The sequence below is a fragment of the Pseudophryne corroboree genome, chromosome 10 (assembly GCF_028390025.1).
Source record: "Pseudophryne corroboree isolate aPseCor3 chromosome 10, aPseCor3.hap2, whole genome shotgun sequence".
NCBI classification, from domain to species: Eukaryota; Metazoa; Chordata; class Amphibia; order Anura; family Myobatrachidae; genus Pseudophryne; species Pseudophryne corroboree.
Window position 1 is genome coordinate 296186552 of NC_086453.1, and position 14277 is coordinate 296200828.

The 14277-nt window shown below is 47.8% G+C and overlaps 1 protein-coding gene across 1 annotated transcript in view; it reads left to right on the top strand.

Annotated features, from left to right (window-relative positions):
• Nucleotides 1-14277, top strand: part of DNAJC11 (DnaJ heat shock protein family (Hsp40) member C11) — a 298464-nt gene that overhangs the window by 187724 nt on the left and 96463 nt on the right. The window lies entirely within an intron of this gene.

Genomic DNA, 14277 nt, shown 5'->3' on the forward strand with positions numbered 1-14277 from the left:
AAAGGTAATAAAAAAAATGTAATTCACAGATAAACAGCACTAATAAAACCAAAAATACAAAGCCATAAGTTAAAAAAAACTGCCTCTGGAGCTATATATACACATAAAATAACATCCATGCAGTAATTTAAAACAAGTAGACAAAATGTAAAAGATCAATGTAAAAGGAAAAATAATAACTCTTAACTTGAGAAGATGGGTTATATCAGGTAACAGCCAACGCGTTTCGTCCTATCTGGACTTCATCAAGGGGATCTCTGGTCATGCCCACTGGGTTGTTCGATCTGCATAGGGCATGTTGGTGAAACCTTTTGCTTTTTTAAGGGTATCTGAAGCATGAAAGAAAGGGTGTATTCCTTTTTATGCTTGGTTTGTTTTCTTCAGATTGTTATTGACCGTCCTGCATATTTTCCGCACAATTATGTGACTACCATAGCAACAACAGTCAAATGGCACATGATACATCGAGCAGAGAGGCTTTGGAACACCTCTGTGATGACCACCACAACCCTCTCCCCCCTCTGCCATCACATGATAGGAGAGACTGAGAGCATGTATCTGTGGAGCAGACTGTCTCTGCCTGGCAGCTATAAACCTGTGTGCGATTGCTGCTTTAAGCGATCAGTTTAAATCCCAGTGATAGCCATTCATTCTGCATTTAGCCATTGAAAGATTGTGTCAGCATTTTTCAATGTCAAGGCGTTTCATAGCTACACCGTGGCATATAGGCAGGTTGTAGCTATGAATTGTCGTGGTTTGATAGTATAATAGATAACCTTCAAAATATTTCAGTAGCGTGTCAATAGTTTATCTTAATTCGAATGGTATATTCAACCTCATGTTGTCCTGGTGCAAATCGCAAATGGGCAAGGTCATGCCACCTCGGAGGTGTGCCACTTTTCCCGTGTGTGTCTGTGTCGTCTCTTACCCTAAAAAGACTACTGCATTGCTTAGCATCCTAAAAGCCGTAAAGCTAATGAACTGTCAGGTTTGCAAGACGGTCTTCTCAAATCAGTACTGTCCAGCTCAGATGGTGACAGCTGGGAGGTGACTGTTACACCAGGTATGGATTACGCTGAAGGTTGCGCTCGCGCTCTCTCTCTCCTATCTATCTCTCTCTCTCTCCTTATGAAAGTTTTGGACACATGCTGATACCTGCACAGCACAATAGTTTGAGAGTTAGAACCATTCTTTTCCTGACGTTCTACCCCAGTTACTATACTTAATAATTGTTATAAGCTTGCATAAACAAATATGTTTCTAATGCCCTTAGTGGTTCTTATAAAGGGATCAATATACTTAGGCTATAGAGAATTGTATTGATTTCAAATGTACATAGTCTAGATAACTATTATTTATTTGTGGACTGCTTTCATTTTATATATAGACAGCGAGCGAGAGATTTATAACCAAAAGTGGTGGTGTTATATGCAGGAAGGCCTGTAAATGCCTTTTGCTATTGTATGAATACCAGTGATTTGATTCCTACTGTATGTAATTTGCTGTATAGTATGGAGTGCATCATCACATATTATTATTTCCTATTGAGTTTAATGGTTATAAAATAGCTATAACATCCCCCAGCCCAACCCCAGAGATTGTTTTAAAAGTGATTTTCACTTAAAAACCCCTTCCCCGTGCCTTAAGTTTGATTCACACCTATGATTCTGTGACTTTTTACTACACACTACAGTACACACAGAAGTCAATAAGGGCTATAGATATTTTAATGTGTTCATCTGGCCTATATAAAATGGAGGTGGCCATATGTGGGAAGACTGATGATTTCTGAGAATGCAGCCTATCCAATCACATTGGTGAAGTGACGTCACTGCGACACAAATACTTCACCCAAGGGATATCTATAGCTCCTGGTAAATTGATAAACTGTGTTCTCATGAGTGTTTGTTAAACCTACAAAATGGCTTCCCCCCAAGGCCATAGGTGCAGGGAGTGCAGCTGCTATGGACCCCAGAGCTGAGAGGGGCCCATCTTCCCTGTTAAACGTATATGTGTTATATTCATTTCTCTTACGTTCTAGAGGATACTGGGAATCCATTTAGTATCATGGGGTGTAGACGGGTCCACTAGGAGCCTCGGACACTTTAAGAATTTGATAGTGTGCACTGGCTCCTCCCTCTATGACCCTCCTACCAGACTCCGTTTAGAAAATGTGCCCGGAGGAGCCGGTCACGTCGCTGGAAGCTCCTGAAGAGATTTCTGCATTTATTTTGTATGTTTGTTATTTTCAGGCAGGTCTGGATGGCACCAGCCTGCCTGCTTCGTGGGACTTAGGGGGGTAGAATGGCCCAACCTCTTGAAGGGTTGATGGTCCCATTCCCCGCTAATAGGACACTATTCGCAAGCCTTACCTCGGCGAGCGTACATTCCCGCAGCACGCCGCCACCCCTAACAGAGCCAGAAGATAGAAGAGTGGTGAGTACTAAGCCGGCGTCCCGGTTAGCGGGTCGCCAGCCATTATGACGGCATGAGGGTACAGAGACGCGCGGCTTCTACAGGGGGCGGATGACTCTCCAGACTCCGTACACAGTGCAGACGCACCGCTTCTGAGGGAGTGAACTGAGTCTAAGTACACTACGTGTGTACACAGTACCCTGACTGGCATTACAGACTTAAAAGGGGGCCCACTCCATTTTAGGTACTAAAATTACCTCCGCCAGTATAAAAAAAGCAGGAAGACCGCACGCCATTGAAGGGGCGAGGCTTCACTATGAGGGGATCCAGCAGCTCACCAGCACCATTTTCCCTCAGCAGTGGACACAGACGCTAACTGATAGGGACGCACAGTTCCTCCGGAGAGACTCCAGATTACCTCAGCGGTACCAGGGGCTCATAGCAGGGGGGGAGCGCTTACTAGTGTACTAGCTCCCCAATCTGGGTACTTAGTCTGCGACCCGGCTAAACTTGGCATTGGCAGTAAGGGCGCTGTGTGCTGGCTCCAGGCTATCTCTGTGTCTCTCTTAAGGGCTCTTTGTGGGTTAATTGTGCATTTAACCTGTTCCTGTGTGTGTGTACAGTCACAGTATGTCAGACAAAGAATGTGTTTCATGTAAGGCACAGTGCTTTTCTTCTCTAGGGGATTCACTGCAGTGTACTCAGTGCAGTGCACCCTCCCAGGCTAGCGGGGCAGTGCAAGCTTGGCTGGGTTCCGTTAGGGGAATGATTTCCAATATTTCTTCTAAATTGTCCCGCAATGAGAAAGAGACTGAATACTTAAGACAATCGATGACTGAGTTTTTGAACAGAGACTCAGAATGCAAACCAGCGTCTCAGTACCCTACCATTTGTCCGCAAAAACGTCCTTTGGCCCATATCCTGAAGTCTGACTCTGATGATGAGTCAGACATGGAGGAGGGGGAGGTGGACTCAGAGGTGGGGGAGGCTACTCTGTCACAGGTAATAGAGGCTCTCATAGAAGCTATCGGAGAAGTTCTGCATATCCCTGATAAGGTAACAGAGGAGACTGAGGAATCTTATTTTAATATAGAAAATAAATCCTCAGCCACTTTTCCTGTGTCAATGAAACTAAATACCCAGTTTGAAGAACCGTGGGTTAATCCTGATAGGAAATTTTAAATCTCTAAAAGATTGATATCATCTTTTTCCTTTCCTCCTGAGGATAGGAAAAAATAGGAAAATCCACCGATAGTGGATGCATCAGTATCCAGGCTGTCACGGAAAATTGTATTGCCTGTCCCGAGTGCAGCCTCCCTAAAAGACACAGCTGATCGTAGAATTGAGAATGCACTCAAATCTTTGTATTCAGCTGCTGGGGTGGCCCAGAGACCCACCATAGCATGTGGGTGGATTACTAAGGCCATCGCCAAATGGTCGGGTAACCTAATTGAGGTGTTAGGTACCTTGACTAAGGGGGAGATTATTTTACTCCTGCAACGTATACAGAACTCTGCAAATTTTATGGTGTTTCTACTCTGCAAACAGGGAGTGAACTTAATTCCGAACCTGGGTGATCTTCTGATAAAGGCACAGTCCAGGGAGCGGTTGTTGGACAGCATTGGCCTCTCAACCAGACTACTCCTGGATCACAGGGGGATTCTGAACTTACCAAATCTTACCTGGAAACGACACAGAGGCTTTCCTTCCTGGGAATGATACTGGACACGGAATCTCAGAGAGTGTTCCTTCCCTTGGAGAAGGCTATGAAAATCCTTTTGATGGTTCGGGCTGTCCTGAAGCCAACCCGGATCTCGGTGCATCTGTGCATTCGCCTTCTGGGGAAAATGGTGGCCTCTTACAAAGTGCTTCAGTACGGAAGGTTTCATGCAAGGCCCTTCCAGCTGGATCTGTTGGACAAATGGACCGGATCGCATCTTCACATGCACCAGAGGATCTGTCTGTCGCCAAAAGCCAGAATCTCCTTACTGTGCTCGCTACAGACTTCTCACCTTGTCGAGGGTCGTGGGTTCGAGATTCAGAATTGGATTCTGCTAACCACAGACGCAAGCCTCAGAGGGAGCAGTCACCCAAGGGGTGCAGTTTCAAGGAAGATGGTCAAGTCAGGAAGTCCTCTTTCCAATAAACATCTTGGAACTCAGGGCAATATTCACCGCACTTCTGCAGGCCTCATCTCTACTTCGGAATCAGGCCATTCAAGTCCAGTCGGACAATGTAACAGCGGTAACGTACATAACCCCACAGGGCGGAACGAAAAGCAGAGCAGCAATGTCAGAGGTGTCAAGAATTCTCCTCTGGGCAGAAAAACACGCTGTGGCGTTGTCGGCGGTCTTCATTCCGTGACTAGACAACTGGGAAGCAGACTTCCTCAGCAGACACGACCTGCACCCGGGGGAGTGGAGCTTTCACCCGGAGGTGTTCAGGTGCTTGACACGTAGTTGGGGATATCCATAAATCGACATGATGACCTCTCGTCTCAACAAGAAGCTCCAGCGGTATTGTTCCAGGTCGAGAGACCCACAGGCAGTGGTGGTAGACGCTCTGACGACTCCGTGGGTCTACCAGATGGTGTACGTGTTTCCTCCACTTCCTCTGATCCCAAGAATTCTAAAGAGAATAAGAAGGGAAAAGGTTCAAGCAACAGTCTTTGCTCTGGACTGGCTAAGAAGGGCCTAGTATGCGGACCTTCTGGAGATGCTCCTCGAAGATCCGTGGCCTCTGCCTCTTCGCGAGGATCTTCTGCAACAGGGCCCGTTCGTCTATCAAGACTTACCGCAGCTACGGTTAATGCCATGGAGGTTGAACGGCTGATTCTAGCCAGAAGAGGGATTCCCGACAAGGTCATCCCGACTATGATCCAAGCCAGGAAAAAGGTAACCTCTAAATATTACCACCGTATATGGAAGAAGTATGTCTCTTGGTGTGAAAGCAGACAATATTCTGCGGTGGAATTTCATCTGGGACGTCTCCTGCTTTTTCTGCAGTCGGGAGTGGATGTGGGCCTACCCCTAGGCTCCATTAAAGTACAGATTGCGGCTTTGTCTATTTTCTTTCAGAAACAATTGGCTTTGCTCCCTGAGGTCCAGACATTCTTGAAAGGTTTTCTGCACATCCAGCCTCCCACGGCACCTTGGGATCTCAATTTGGTGCTGCAGTCCCTCCAGTCGGACTAGTTTGAACCGTTACAGGAGGTTGACGTAAAGTACCTTATGTGGAAGACCGTCACACTGTTGGCCTTGGCCTCAGCAAGACGTGTGTCGGAGCTAGGGGCGTTGTCTCACAAGAGTCCCTACTTAATTTTCCATGAGGACAGAGCTGAACTCAGAACTCGTCAGCAATTTCTTCCTAAGGGGGCGTCCGCTTTTCACATCAACCAACCTATTGTGGTTCCGGCTGTGATGGACACCTCTGCTACTTCGAAGTGTTTGGATGTTGTGAGGTCTTTGAAGGTGTATGTAAAGAGAACAGCTCGTCACTGACAATCTGACTCCCTGTTCGTTCTCTATGATCCCAATAAAATTGGGTGTCCTGCTTCAAAGCAGTCTATCGCATGCTGAATCAGGCTCACTATCCAGCATACTTATTCCACGGCAGGATTGCTGGTTCCAAAATCTGTACAAGCCCACTCTACTAGGTCGGTGGGTTCTTCTTGGGTGGCTGCCTGGGGTGACTCAGCTTTACAACTCTGCTGAGCAGCTACTTGATCAGGTTTGAAAACGTTTGCAAGGTTTTACAAGTTCGATACTTTGGCCTCTGGGGACCTTCAGTTTGGTCAATCAGTTCTGCAGGAACCTCAGCACTCTCCCACCCGGTTTGGGAGCTTTGGTACTTCCCCATGGTACTAAATGGATTCCCAGTATCCTCTAGGACGTAAGAGAAAATAGGATTTTAATTACCTACCGGTAAATCCTTTTCTCATAGTCCGTAGAGGATACTGGGCGCTCGCCCGGTGCTTCGTTCTTCCTGCACTGTTACTTGGTTAAGTATTCTGGTTTGTTCAGCGGTTACTGTTCATGTTTCAAGTTTGGTTAGCATGGCTTTCCTATTGCTCTGTGTGCTAGTTCGTAATCTCACCACTTTCCTTATCTGGCCTTCTCTCAAAGTACGTCTGTCTCCTCGTGCACAGTTTCCTAGACTAAGGGGTATATGCAATTAGCGGCGAATCGCGGCAATTTTTCGCCCGTTTTTTAATTCGACACAATTCGACCGTCAAATTCCGGCAAGTGGGTGCCGAAATTTACCATATTCAATAAAAAACGGATTCGACAGTCCCGCTGTCGAAAAACGGCCGATTTGACGGATTTTGATCCGATTTTTTAAAAACGGGAAAAAGCCCGGAAAAAAATTGCGTGGGGTCCCCCCTCCAAAGCATAACTAGCCTCGGGCTCTTCGAGCCGGTCCTGGTTCTAAAAATCCGGGGGGGGGGGGGAAATGACAGGTGATCCCCCCGTATTTTTAAAACCAGCACCGGGCTCTGCGCCTGGTGCTGGTGCAAAAAATACGGGGGACAAAAAGAGTAGGGGTCCCCCGTATTTCTCTATCGTCCTAGTGGATGCTGGGGTTCCTGAAAGGACCATGGGGAATAGCGGCTCCGCAGGAGACAGGGCACAAAAGTAAAGCTTTCCGATCAGGTGGTGTGCACTGGCTCCTCCCCCTATGACCCTCCTCCAAGCCAGTTAGATTTTTGTGCCCGGCCGAGAAGGGTGCAATCTAGGTGGCTCTCCTAAAGAGCTGCTTAGAAAAGTTTAGCTTAGGTTTTTTATTTTACAGTGAGTCCTGCTGGCAACAGGATCACTGCAACGAGGGACTTAGGGGAGAAGAAGTGAACTCACCTGCGTGCAGGATGGATTGGCTTCTTGGCTGCTGGACATCAGCTCCAGAGGGACGATCACAGGTACAGCCTGGATGGTCACCGGAGCCTTGCCGCCGGCCCCCTTGCAGATGCTGAAGTAAGAAGAGGTCCAGAATCGGCGGCAGAAGACTCCTCAGTCTTCTAAAGGTAGCGCACAGCACTGCAGCTGTGCGCCATTTTCCTCTCAGCACACTTCACACGGCAGTCACTGAGGGTGCAGGGCGCTGGGAGGGGGGCGCCCTGGGAGGCAAATGAATACCTATTTTGGCTAAAAATACCTCACATATAGCCTCCGGAGGCTATATGGAGATATTTAACCCCTGCCAGAATCCGTTAAGAGCGGGAGACGAGGCCGCCGAAAAAGGGGCGGGGCCTATCTCCTCAGCACACAGCGCCATTTTCCCTCACAGAAAGGCTGGAGGGAAGGCTCCCAGGCTCTCCCCTGCACTGCACTACAGAAACAGGGTTAAAACAGAGAGGGGGGGCACTAATTTGGCGTTAGAAATATATAAAAAAGATGCTATAAGGGAAAACACTTATATAAGGTTGTCCCTATATAATTATAGCGTTTTTGGTGTGTGCTGGTAAACTCTCCCTCTGTCTCTCCAAAGGGCTAGTGGGTCCTGTCCTCTATCAGAGCATTCCCTGTGTGTGTGCTGTGTGTCGGTACGTGTGTGTCGACATGTATGAGGACGATGTTGGTGAGGAGGCGGAGCAATTGCCTGTAATGGTGATGTCACTCTCTAGGGAGTCGACACCGGAATGGATGGCTTATTTAGGGAATTACGTGATAATGTCAACACGCTGCAAGGTCTGTTGACGACATGAGACGGCCGACAAACAATTAGTACCGGTCCAGACGTCTCAAAAACACCGTCAGGGGTTTTAAAACGCCCGTTTACTTTAGTCGGTCGACACAGACACAGACAGGGACACTGAATCCAGTGTCGACGGTGAATAAACAAACGTATTCCTTATTAGGGCCACACGTTAAAGGCAATGAAGGAGGTGTTACATATTTCTGATACTACAAGTACCACATAAGAGGGTATTATGTGGGATGTGAAAAAACTACCGTAGTTTTTCCTGAATCAGATAAATTAAATAAAGTGTGTGATGATGCGTGGGTTCCCCCCGATAGAAAATTATGGGCGGTATACCCTTTCCCGCCAGAAGTTAGGGCGCGTTGGGAAACACCCCTTAGGGTGGATAAGGCGCTCACACGCTTATCAAAACAAGTGGCGGTACCGTCTATAGATAGGGCCGTCCTCAAGGACCAGCTGACAGGAGGCTGGAAAATATCATAAAAAGTATATACACACATACTGGTGTTATACTGCGACCAGCGATCGCCTCAGCCTGGATGTGCAGAGCTGGGGTGGCTTGGTCGGATTCCCTGACTAAAAATATTGATACCCTTGACAGGGACAGTATTTTATTGACTATAGAGCATTTAAAGGATGCATTTCTATATATGCGAGATGCACAGAGGGATATTTGCACTCTGGCATCAAGAGTAAATGCGATGTCCATATCTGCCAGAAGATGTTATGGACACGACAGTGGTCAGGTGATGCAGATTCCAAACGGCACAAAGGTGTATTGCCGTATAAAGGAAGAGGAGTTATTTGGGGTCGGTCCATCGGACCTGGTGGCCACGGCAACTGCTGGAAAATCCGCCGTTTTTACCCTAAGTCACATCTCTGCAGAAAAAGACACCGTCTTTTCAGCCTCAGTCCTTTCGTCCCTATAAGATCATATCTGCCCAGGGATAGAGGAAAGGGAAGAAGACTGCAGCAGGCAGCCCATTCCCAGGAACAGAAGCGTTCCACCGCTTCTGACAAGTTCTCAGCATGGCGCTGAGACCGTACAGGACCCCTGGATCCTACAAGTAGTATCCCAGGGGTACAGATTGGAATGTCGAGACGTTTCCCCTTCGCAGGCTCCTGAAGTCTGTTTTACCAAGGTCTCCCTCCGACAAGGAGGCAGTATGGGAAAAAATTCACAAGCTGTATTCCCAGCAGGTGATAATTAAATTACCCCTCCTACTACAAGAAAAGGGGTATTATTCCACACTATATTGTGGTACTGAAGCCAGAAGGCTAGGTGAGACTTATTCTAAAAAAATTTTTTGAACACTTACAAAGGTTCAAATCAAGATGGAGTCACTCAGAGCAGTGATAACGAACCAGGAAGAAGGGGACTATATAGTGTCCCGGGACATCAGGGATGCTTACCTCTATGTCCCAAATTTGCCCTTCTCACTAAGGGTACCTCAGGTTCGTGGTGCAGAACTGTCACTATCAGTTTCAGACGCTGCCGTTTGGATTGTCCACGGCACCCCGGGTCTTTACCAAGGTAATGGCCGAAATGATGATTCTTCTTCGAAGAAAAGGCGTCTTAATTATCCCTTACTTGGACGATCTCCTGATAAGGGCATAGTCCAGGGAACAGTTGGAGGTCGGAGTAGCACTATCTCGGATACTGCTACAACAGCACGGGTGGATTCTAAATATTCCAAAATCGCAGCTGATCCCGACGACACGTCTGCTGTGCCTAGGGATGATTCTGGACACAGTCCAGAAAAAGGTGTTTCTCCCGGAAGAGAAAGCCAGGGAGTTATCCGAGCTAGTCAGGAACCTCCTAAAAACAGTGCATCATTGCACAAGGGTCCTGGTAAAAATGGTGGCTTCCTACGAAGCAATTCCATTCGGCAGATTTCACGCAAGAACTTTTCAGTGGGATCTGCTGGACAAATGGTCCGGATCGCATCTTCAGATGCATCAGCGGATAACCCTATATCCAAGGACAAGGGTGTCTCTCCTGTGGTGGTTATAGAGTGCTCATCTTCTAGAGGGCCGCAGATTCGGCATTCAGGATTGGATGCTGGTGACCACGGAGCCCAGCCCGAGAGGCTGGGGAGCAGTCACACAAGGAAAAAATTTCCAGGGAGTGTGATCAAGTCTGGAGACTTTTCTCCACATAAATATACTGGAGCTAAGGGTAAATTTATAATGCTCTAAGCTTAGCAAGACCTCTGCTTCAAGGTCAGCCGGTATTGATCCAGTGGGAAAAACATCACGGCAGTCGCCCACGTAAACAGACAGGGCGACACAAGAAGCAGGAGGGCAATGGCAAAAACTGCAAGGACTTTTCGCTGGGCGGAAAATCATGTGATAGCACTGTCAGCAGTGTTTCATCCCGGGAATGGAAACTGGGAAGCAGACTTCCTCAGCAGGCACGACCTCCACCCGGGAGAGTGGAAACTTCATCGGGAAGTTTTTTTCCACATGATTATAAACCGTTGGGAAATACCAAAGGTGGACATGATGGCGTCCCGTCTGAACAAAAAACGGGACAGGTATTGCGCCAGGTCAAGAGACCCTCAGGCAATAGCTGTGGACGTTCTGGTAACACCGTGGGTGTACCAGTCGGTGTATGTGTTCCCTCCTCTGCTTCTCATACCTAAGGTGCTGAGAATTATAAGACGTAGAGGAGTAAGAACTATACTCATGGCTCCGGATTGGCCAAGAAGGACTTGGTACCCGGAACTTCAAGAGATGCTTACAGAGGTCTTATGGCCTCTGCCGCTAAGAAGGGACTTGCTTCAGCAAGTACCATGTCTGTTCCAAGACTTACCGCAGCTGCGTTTGTCGGCATGGCGGTGGAAAGCCGGATCCTAAGGGAAAAAGGCATTCCGGAAGAGGTCATTCCTACCCTGGTCAAAGCCAGAAAGGAGGTGACCGCACAACATTATCACCACATGTGGCGAAAATATGTTGCGTGGTGTGAGGCCAGGAAGGCCCCACAAAGAAATTTCAACTCGGTCGTTTCCTGCATTTCCTGCAAACAGGAGTGTCTATGGGCCTCAAATTGGGGTCCATTAAGGTTCAAATTTCGGCCCTGTCGATTTTCTTCCAGAAAGAATTGGCTTCAGTTCCTGAAGTCCAGAAGTTTGTCAAGGGAGTATTGCATATACAACCCCCTTTTGTGCCTCCAGTGGCACTGTGGGATCTCAACGTAGTTCTGGGATTCCTCAAATCACATTGGTTTAAAACCAGTCAAATCTGTGGATTTGAAGCATCTCACATGAAAAGTGACCATGCTCTTGGCCCTGGCCTGGACCAGGCGAGTGTCAAATTGGTGGTTTTTTCTCAAAAAAGCCCATATCTGTTTGTCCATTCGGACAGGGCAGAGCTGCGGACTCGTCCCCAGTTCTCTCCCTAAGGTGGTGTCAGTGTTTCACCTGAACCAGCTTATTGTGGTGCCTTGCACCTACTAGGGACTTGGAGGACTCCAAGTTGCTAGATGTTGTCAGGGCCCTGAAAATATGTTCCAGGACGGCTGGAGTCAGGAAAACTGACTTGCTGTTATCCTGTATGCACCCAACAAACTGGGTGCTCTTGCTTCTAAGCAGACTATTGCTAGTTGGATGTGTAATACAATTCAGCTTGCACATTCTGTGGCAGGCCTGCCACAGCCAAAATATGTAAATGCCCATTCCACAAGGAAGGTGGGCTCATCTTGGGCGGCTGCCCGAGGGGTCTCGGCTTTACAACCTTGCCGAGCAGCTACTTGGTCAGGGGCAAACACGTTTGCTAAATTCTACAAATTTGATACCCTGGCTAAGGAGGCCCTGGAGTTCTCTCATTCGGTGCTGCAGAGTCATCCGCACTCTCCCGCCCGTTTGGGAGCTTTGGTATAATCCCCATGGTCCTTTCAGGAACCCCAGCATCCACTAGGACGATAGAGAAAATAAGAATTTACTTACCGATAATTCTATTTCTCGGAGTCCGTAGTGGATGCTGGGCGCCCATCCCAAGTGCGGATTATCTGCAATACTTGTACATAGTTACAAAAATCGGGTTATTATTGTTGTGAGCCATCTTTTCAGAGGCTCCGCTGTTATCATACTGTTAACTGGGTTTAGATCACAAGTTGTACGGTGTGATTGGTGTGGCTGGTATGAGTCTTACCCGGGATTCAAAATTCCTCCCTTATTGTGTACGCTCGTCCGGGCACAGTACCTAACTGGCTTGGAGGAGGGTCATAGGGGGAGGAGCCAGTGCACACCACCTGATCGGAAAGCTTTACTTTTGTGCCCTGTCTCCTGCGGAGCCGCTATTCCCCATGGTCCTTTCAGGAACCCCAGCATCCACTACGGACTCCGAGAAATAGAATTATCGGTAAGCAAATTCTTATTTTTTTACACCAGCATCGGGCTCCACTAGCTGGACAGATAATGCCACAGCCGGGGGTCACTTTTATACAGCGCCCTGCGGCCGTGGCATTAAATATCCAACTAGTCACCCCTGGCCAGGGTACCCTGGGGGAGTGGGGACCCCTTCAATCAAGGGGTCCCGTCCCCCCGGCCACCCAAGGGCCAGGGGTGAAGCCGGAGGCTGTCCCCCCCCCCCCCCCCCCCCCCCCCATCCAAGGGCTGCGGATGGGGGGCTGATAGCCTTGAGAAATTTGAAAGAATATTGTTTTTTCCAGTAGTACTACAAGTCCCAGCAAGCCTCCCCGCAAGCTGGTACTTGGAGAACCACAAGTACCAGCATGCGGGAGAAAAACGGACCCGCTGGTACCTGTAGTTCTACTGGAAAAAAAATACCCAAATAAAAACAGGAGACACACCGTGAAAGTAAAACTTTATTTCATACATGCTGACACATACATACTTACCTATGTTGACCCGCCGACTGCCACGCCCCCCTCGTCACTGAAGAATCCGGGGTACCTGTGAAAAAAATTATACTCACCTCAATCCAGTGTCCGGATCTTTTAAAATAATCCTCGTACTTGGCAAAAAAAAAAACGAACACCCGAACCAAACGGACTGAAAGGGGTCCCATGTTTACACATGGGACCCCTTTCCACGAATGCAGAGACCCCCCCGTGACTGCTGTCACAGGAAGGTCTCTTCAGCCAATCAGCGAGCGCAACGTCCTGGCACTCTGCTGATTGGCTGTATGCGCGTCTGAGCTGTCAGACAGCGCATCGCAAAGCCTCTCCATTATATTCAATGGTGGGAACTTTGCGTCAGCGGTGAGGTCACCCGCAGGCAGCGGCTGACCGCGGGTGACCCCACCGCTACCCGCAAAGTTCCCACCATTGAAACTAATAGAGGGAGCTGTGCGATGCGCTGTCTGACAGCAGACGCGCATACAGCCAATCAGGTGAGTGCCACGAAGTAGCGCTTCCTGATTGGCTGAAGGGACCTTCTGTGACAGCAGTCACGTGGGGTGGGACCCCTTTCAGTCCGTTTGGTCCGGGTGTTCGTTTTGTTGTTTTGCTAAGTATGAGGATTATAATCTGGACACTGGATTGAGGTGAGTATAATTTTATTCACAGGTACACGTGGATTCTACTTGGACAAGTGGACAGAGGTCGGCGTGTGAACATAGGTAAGTATGTGTGTGTCGACATGTGTGTAATAAAGTTTTACTGTCACGGTGTGCGTGTCCTGTTTTTATTTGGGTATAAAAGTGACCCCCGGCTGTGGCATTATCTGTCCAGCTAGTGGAGCCCGATGCTGGTGTAAAAAATACGGGGGACCCATACGCTTTTTGTGCCCCGTATTTTTTGCACCAGGCGCAGAGCCCGGTGCTGGTTTTAAAAATACGGGGGATCCCCTGTCATTTTTCCCCCGGATTTTTAGAACCAGGACCGGCTCGAAGAGCCAGAGGCTGGTTATGCTTTGGAGGGGGGACCCCACGCCATTTTTTTTTCGGGATTTTACCATTCCATTTAAAAAAATATATATATATTTTTAAAAATATATAAATAATACTTGTGCCTCCAAAATAGACAAACCAAGTACCTAATCCCTTCTAATATAAATAGATATGCTATTACCAATAAAAAAAAAAACACCAAAAAAAAAACGTTTTAAATTTTTTTTATTAGATTCCCCCACCAAAGTGTGGCGGATTGAAAATGACGAATTTACTGTCTAAAAGCACTGTTGTCGAATTTCCAAACTTCAA